This window comes from Gracilinanus agilis, chromosome 6 (genome assembly GCF_016433145.1).
Source record: "Gracilinanus agilis isolate LMUSP501 chromosome 6, AgileGrace, whole genome shotgun sequence".
Taxonomy (NCBI): domain Eukaryota; kingdom Metazoa; phylum Chordata; class Mammalia; order Didelphimorphia; family Didelphidae; genus Gracilinanus; species Gracilinanus agilis.
Window position 1 is genome coordinate 289522138 of NC_058135.1, and position 5275 is coordinate 289527412.

General features: G+C 47.7%; 1 long non-coding RNA gene across 1 annotated transcript; it reads left to right on the forward strand.

The window, feature by feature from the left end:
* The first annotated feature begins 1860 nt into the window (after positions 1-1860).
* Positions 1861-5116, forward strand: LOC123252993. The gene is made up of 2 exons (XR_006506532.1): positions 1861-2092; positions 2311-5116. It is a non-coding gene; the product is annotated as an uncharacterized LOC123252993 (long non-coding RNA).
* The last annotated feature ends 159 nt before the right edge of the window (positions 5117-5275 follow it).

Genomic DNA, 5275 nt, shown 5'->3' on the forward strand with positions numbered 1-5275 from the left:
TTTTTTGCTGGGCTGATTCTAGGGGAGATTTCTATACTCTGGGAGTTTGTATAGAGGTTTATTTTGGGATAGTGGGTAGTCTGTGACTGAGGTTGTTCTTGCCATGAACCTGTATTGTTTTTCTGTGCCTCCCTAGGGCTGAATAAGGATATTGATTGCAATAGTTTCAATGCAAGTGAATGTCACTGTAAAAAGAATCACATAGGGTAAACTGAGTGTGGAATTTCCATCCTCCTGACAACCTGCTGTGCTGGCTTGTCAGAGCTGGTGACTAACTGCGCTAAACGTCACGGCTTTGATGGCTTCCTGCAAACATCCTTTCAAAACTGGTCAGTATTACAGTTCATTTTCTCCTATTTAAAACTCTTGGTGTAACTGGAATTATGCTATATCAGATGTGAATCCAATAGTTTTGTTGTATTTATAATATTTATAATTTTATATATTACCCATTTATTATGTCAGATATGAATCTAATAGTTTTGTTATAATATTTATAATTTCATGTTACCTATTTACATAGTTAAGTAATAGTTCATTTTTCTTTTTAAAAGGTAAATAATATCTTCCCTGATTTGTTAAGATCTTGGGTTGATCAAACTTTTGTCTGTTGTAAACATTTGGTTCCAGTTTAAGGCAATCTAATTTATTTTTAATCTAGCTCTTACCTGAATTATACTTTTGATTATTGTTTTATCAAGTGTATTTTGAGATTCCCTCCTACAAATCCTTCTTTAGAACACCTTATCTCTCCACTTTCTTTGATACTGCCCATTCGCTCTATACCTTTTATCTAATAAGTCTAATGCAATATCAGATCAGTAGAGGAATTGGGTAATAGTTGTCATTCATCCTTCATTTTCTTTCTTTTTTTTTTTTCATTTTGTATTTAGAATATTTTTCCATGGTTAGATGATTCATGATTTCCCTCCTTCCCCAAAGCCGACAAGCAGTTCCACTGGGTCATACAGTATCATTGTTCAAAGTCTATTTCCATGTTATTCATCTCTGCAGTAGAGTGATTCTTTAACATCAAAACCTATATCCTATCCCCATTGAACTACGTGATCAATCACATGTTTTTCTAATACATTTCCGTTTCCACAGTTCTTTCTGTGGATGTGGAGAGCATCTTTCTCATTAGACCCTTGGGACTGTCCTGGATAATTGCACTGTTGCTAGTAGCAAAGTCAGTTACATTTGATTGTGCTACAATGTATCAGTCTCTATGTACAATGTTCTGCTCCTTTCACTCTACATCACTTCCTGGAGGTCTTTCTAGTTCACGTGGAATTCCTCCAGTTCATTATTCCTTTCAGCACAATAGTATTCTATCACCAGCAGATACCACAATGTGTTCAGCCATTCCCCAATTGAATGGCATCCCTTTATTTTCCAATTTTTTGCCACCACAAAGAGTGGCTATAAATATTTTTGTACAAGTATTTTTCCTCATTATCTCTTTGGGGTGCAAAACCAGCAGTGGCATGGCTAGCTCAAAGGACATGCATTCTTCTAAAGCCCTTTGGGCATAATTCCAAATTATCCTCCAGAATGGTTGGACCATTCACAACTCCACCAGCAATGAATTAGTGTCCCAATTTTGCCACATCCCCTCCAATATTTACCACTTACCTTTCCTGCCATATTGGCCAATATGCCAGGTGTAAGGTGGTACCTCCGAGTTGTTTTTATTTGCATTTCTTTAATCAGGAGGGATTTAGAACACTTTTTCATGTGTTTATTGATAGTTTTGATTTCATGTGAAAACTGCCTGTTCATGTCCTTTGACCATTTATCAATTGGGGGAATGGCTTGATTTTTTGTAGATTTGACTTAACTCCTCATGTATTTGGGAAATTAAACCTTTGTCAGAGAGTTTTGTTATAAAAATGTTCTCCCAGTTTGTTGCTTTCCTTCTCATTTTTGATGCATTGGTTTCGTTTGTACAAAAACTCATCTTTCATTTTCAACAAAAACCAGTAATGTTGCAATTTGCTCTCATAGCATCATCTAGCAAAACCATGATCTAACCAAACCCTGATCCTTGACTTTCTATCTTACAATTTTCATCATTTTTTAAGCTCTAAAGGTTTTTTTTGTTTGTTTGTTTGTTTAATTTTAAACCCTTGACTTCTGTGTATTGACTTATAGGTGGAAGATTGGTAAGGGTAGGCAATGGGGGTCAAGTGACTTGCCCAGGGTCACACAGCTGGGAAGTGTCTGAGGCCGGGTTTGAACCTAGGACCTCCTGTCTCTAGGCCTGGCTCTCAATCCACTGAGCTACCCAGCTGCCCCCAAGCTCTAAAGGTTTTGATGGGTGAAGACTTTCTTTACTGCTCTGATATCCATATTTTTCTCAGTGTCACCAGGAGTCAGGCCTGAACCATTTTCCCTATAACCTACCTGCCGATAGTCCCTTTCTCAGAAAGATATGCAGTCCAGCCAAATAAATGCAGCCAGGGGCCATCCCCCACCATATACTGAATGCTTCTCGCCGCTGGGGCCACCAGGGAGTGGTATGTTTCATCCTCGATTTTTCCAGATTTGTGGCATAAGCCACACCGTTTTGGTCAGAATCCTAAAGCTGTTTTCTCTGTGATGCCTCCATGGTATAAATGGTTCCACATTTGGGCACTTGACGCTGCCTCAGTTCATACAAGTGCTCAGGTTGTCTTCCTCCTTCTTACAGCACGCTAGCATCCTGGTTACATACCAAATGTGTTTAACTGTTTTACAGCAGGAAGACGCCCCTTACTTTCCAATGGTGGGTGCTAGAAATGTTTCTGTGAGGTGGGGGTCATTGTAATCTCTACCACTTTGGTGGGTCTGGAAGAGAAACCCCAAAGTCCTGCTCATCTGCATTTCTCTAGTTATTAGTGACTCTTTCACTGTTCTTTGACCGCCCGTCTACTGGAGAACCGATTCCTCTCGAGTTTTTTTCTGTTTCTAGAAGCTGAGGCTTGGATCAGAGAAACTCGGCCCAAAGGTTTTTCCTATTCACTTGTTCCTCTTCTAATTTTACACTATTATATTCGCTTGTGCAGAAACGTCTAAAATCTACCTTTGGTCAAAATTGTCCTTTTTACCTCGCCTGTTCTTTTTCTGTCTCCTCTTCAATCGCGGCCCTGGGTCATCTCTGCCATCCCAGACCTCCTCAATGGCGTCGCGTGCCCTCCTTTGGCACCGATTTTGGTGTTGGTCTAATACTCCTTCCCCACGTGTTTGCTGCCAGGGCCATTTTGGCCTCTGGAGACTTTTCTGTCCTCCACTGTCTTGGGGACTAGATGCGAGTCCATGGGCAGCTCAGGAGTCATTGGGACTTTGCTGAACTGTCTAGCCAAGGCCCAGGCCGCCTGGTGGTCAGTGCCAGCTCAGGACTCCCTCAGTCCTGTATTCTCCATGTGGGGTAAAACCTGGTTAATTGAGGTTAAATTGTTCTCTTGGAGTGATTCGGGGTGGAGGCATTTCTCGTTTTCATCCTGTGACCCCTTGACCATTGGGTGATGACTGGCTGCTCGAGATGGGGTAGAGTCTCTGGCCTCTGGCCCATGCTGGGGTGGCTCTTCCTGGCTCTCACAGAGCGACCCTATTTTCCCCCCTCCATCCCCGTTTTTGATGCCTCGGAATGGTCCTAGTGGCTGGCTTTTGGCCTGGCTGGTGCCCATGTTGGCTTTGCCCTCTGGTGCATCTTGTCTGTGGTCCTCCGTGGCCTCACACTGTGCCATCTGGATGGTTGCTTCGTGATGGAGATCCAGCGATGCTGAGCTCACTCTGGGGGCTGTTTATCTCCCGCCTGTCCTCCATCTCTTGCTCCTTCCAATGAATTCCTTTGTCTCCTTCCATAAAGTGAGCTGAGCTGGCATGCTGCGGCACAAGACGTGGCACAGAATCTCACTGGCTGGCCTTTCAGCACGTGGGGCCGGGGATCCCCTCTGATACCCCCTCTTTGGCCTTGGGGCCTCTCCTTTCTCCTCTTCCTCACTCCCCTCCCTCAGCATGGCAGGACGTGATGGCAGCCTCCCGAGAGTCCCCAGGTTTGCTGACCGCCCGGCTCACTCTGGCCTCGTCCGGTGGCTGGAGTTGGTCGTCCATCTAATCCTTCTCAGGGAAGGGAAGGGAACCTGGACAGAATGGAAGAGGGTGGCCGTCCCTGCTCAGGCTTTGCTGCTGGATGCTGATCCCTTCAGACTGTGGGAGTTGCCTGCCAGCACCCCTCAGCCCTAGGGGGGTCCATCAGGGGGATCCCCCACCCTGTCTCTGGGACGGAGGCCGTACCAGGCCCCCACCTTCCTTCTCTCGGACCATGATGCTCCCCGGCCGGGGATACATGATGTGAAAGCGACCGGAGGTGAGAGCATCCCTCATCCCATGTGGAAGCCACAGAGCCTTCGGGGAAGCAGTGAGTGTGGCAGACAGCGGGCATGGGCAGTGGCATCGGGAGAGGGCTCTGGAGTGGGGTGCCTATGCGTGACTTCAGGGGCAGCCAAGACTCAGAGGGCCCGAGTTCAAATCCTGCTCTGAAACTTACCACTGTAGGGCCTGGGGCAAAGCCTTTAGCCTCTTTCCTAAACTGTAAAATGAGGGAATGTGCCTCGATCATCTCTAGAAGGCTTCTTCCAGCCCTACGGCCGTCCTGTGGCCTGACCAGGAGTCCCAGGGCTGCCCCGACCAGGGCATTCTCACTTGCCAGGGCCCCGTGGCTGGATGTTTCTCGGGGTTGGGCAGGGGGGTGAGGATAGCAGCCGGGGCACAGTCGGCATCTGCCTGCCACAGAGGTCTCTCGTGTGGACGGTGTAATAGAGGAGTGTCGGGGAAGAGTGGACCTAAGAAGAGGGTGGCGGCCCCTCTGGGAGTCCTAATAAGGGCCCCTCTGCACCCCAAGGGGCCTCTGGGCCCAGAAAGCACGAGGCAGGTGCTCTGAGGAGGCCAGGGTGGCCCCCGGGGGCTGTTTCCAAGGCCAGGCCTCTGGGAGCCCCCACCTTCCTTCCTAGGGTTCAACAAGCTTAAAAGAAAAGGAGGAGCAGCGCCAGGCAGGCTGGGTAAGACTCCCGGGCATGTGGGGAAGAAGGGAGAGGAGGAGGGCACCAGGCAGGGGGGCCACAGCAGAGAGGCTGTGTGTGGGGAGCCTGTGGGGAGCCAGAAGGAGAAAGGCTCAGAGTGGGGGAGAGCGGAATTGAGGGGGGCCAGAGGGAGGAGCAACGGGAGGAAGGGGAAGGAAAGATCTGGGAGAGGGAAGAGGCGGGGCCAGGCAGGTTTGCTGGGGGGGGGGGGG